Below are 2,500 nucleotides of genomic sequence, written 5' to 3' on the forward strand. Positions count from 1 at the left end.
GGAAAAGGGGTCATTTTCGTGTTGCCACATTGCATAGGAACGCCATGAAACTTCCAGAGGCATTTGCAGCAGAAAGGCACGTGCACTCAAAAATTTTAATATTTTTCACGCATAGACCCCGTCAAACGCTAGAAGTTGGCGGGGATGTCTCTCTTGTGGCTCACGGGGCTGTTAGGGTCGCACAGAAATGCCTCGGAATGGGAAAACGGGTCATTTTTGTGTGGCCACATTGCATAGGAACGGCATGAAACTTCCAGAGGCATTTGCAGCAGGAATGCATGTGCACTCAAAAACGTCTATATTTTTCACGGATAGACCCCGTGAAACGCTATAAATTGGCGGGGATGTCTCTCTTGTGGCTCACGGGCGCTGTTAGTTAGGGTCGCACAGAAATCCCTCGGAATGGGAAAAGGGGTCATTTTCGTGTTGCCACATTGCGTACGAACGGCATGAAACTTCCAGAGGCATCTGCAGCAGAAATGCATGTGCACTCAAAAACGTCTATATTTTTCACGGATAGACCCCGTGAAACGCTAGAAATTGGCGGGGATGTGTCTCTTGTGGCTCACGGGGCTGTTAGGGTCGCACAGAAATCCCTCGGAATGGGAAAACGGGTCATTTTCGTGTTGCCACAATTGGCATACGAACGGCATGAAACTTCCAGAGGCATTTGCAGCAGAAATGCATGTGCACTCAAAAACGTGAATATTTTTTCACGGATAGACCCCGTCAAACGCTCGAATTTGGCGGGGATGTTTCTCTTGTGGGTCACGGGGCTGTTCGGCTCGCACAGAACTCCCTTGGTCCACCTGATTCGTGCATACAGGCAGCAACTAAAACTCTGTAAACCTGCTGTGAGGACATCTAAACAGTGGACCAGTGAGGCTGTGGAAGATTTGCGGGCGTGCTTAGACTGTACTGACTGGGATATGTTCACGACTGCTACCAATAGTCTGGATGAACTCACAGAGGCTGTGTACATCAGCTTCTGTGAGGACTGCTGTATCCCAACACGTACCAGGGTGAACTTTAACAACAACAAGCCCTGGTTCTCAGCAAAGCTCAAAAGGTTGAGGTTGGAGAAGGAGGAAGCGTTTAGGAGTGGGGATAGAGACAGATTCAAGGAGTCGAAGAACAGGTTTAGCAAAGCGGTGAGAGAGGCTAAACGACTGTACTCAGAGACACTAAAACACCAGTTCTCTACTAACGACGCTGCTTCTGTCTGCCAAAGGGCTCAGGCACATCACCAACTACAAACCCAGAGCGCCCCACACCACTAACGACTCCCGCCTAGCCAACGACCTGAACGAGTTCTACCGTAGATTTGAAAGACAATTGGACTGTCCTGAACCACCCCTTCCCACCCAAGAGGCCCCATCCCCCACCCATACTACAGAAACGACTCTCTCCTTTCAGGAGGGAGAAGTTAATGGGCTTTTCAAGAGGCAGAATCCACGCAAAGCAGCCGGGCCGGACTCTGTCTCTCCAGCCACCCTCAGGCACTGCGCTGGCCAGCTGTCTCCGGTGTTCACCAACATCTTTAACACCTCCCTGGAGACATGCCATGTACCAGCCTGTCTCAAGTCCTCCACCATCATCGCTGTGCCCAAAAAGCTAAGGCCAACAGGACTAAATGATTACAGACCGGTCGCCCTTACATCTGTGGTAATGAAGTCTTTTGAGCGCCTGCTCCTGGCACACCTCAAAGCCATCACAGACCCTCTCCTGGACCCCCTTCAGTTTGCCTACAGAGCCAACAGGTCTGTGGACGACGCAGTTAACATGGCCCTCCACTTCACCCTACAGCATGTGGACGCCCCAGCATCCTACGCCAGGATCCTGTTTGTGGACTTCAGCTCTGCCTTCAACACCATCATCCCTGCCCTGCTTCAGGACAAGCTCTTCCAGCTGAACGTGCCCTACTCCACCTGCAGGTGGATCACAGACTTCCTCTCTGACAGGAAGCAGTGCGTTAAGCCGGGAACAGAAGTCTCTGACTCCAGGTCCATCAGCACGGGAACTCCTCAGGGCTGCGTCCTTTGCCCACTGCTCTTCTCCCTGTATACCAACAGCTGCGCCTCCAATCATCTGTCCGTCAAACTCTTGAAGTTTGTCGGACGACACCACCCTCATTGGGCTGATCTCTGGTGGGGATGAGTCTGACTATAGGTGGGAAGCTGACAACCTGGTGACCTGGTGTAGCCAGAACAACTTAGAGCTAAATGCTCTAAGGACAGTTGAGATGGTTGTGGACTTCAGGAAGAATACAGCCCCACTCACCGCCATCACCCTGTTAGACTCCGCAGTCAAAATTGTGGAGTCCTTCCGCTTCCTGGGCACTATTCTCTGCCGGGACCTCAAGTGGGAACTGAACATCAGCTCCCTCGCCAAGAGAGCTCAACAGAGGATGTACTTTCGACGGCAGCTGAAGAAATGCAACCTGCCAAAGACAATGATGGTGCAATTCTATACAGCGATCATTGAATCCATCCTCACCTCC

Source organism: Petromyzon marinus, unplaced genomic scaffold (assembly GCF_048934315.1).
Source record: "Petromyzon marinus isolate PM22_M1 ecotype Great Lakes invasive population unplaced genomic scaffold, UKy_Petmar_22M1.pri1.0 PM_G_Scaffold_92, whole genome shotgun sequence".
NCBI classification, from domain to species: Eukaryota; Metazoa; Chordata; class Hyperoartia; order Petromyzontiformes; family Petromyzontidae; genus Petromyzon; species Petromyzon marinus.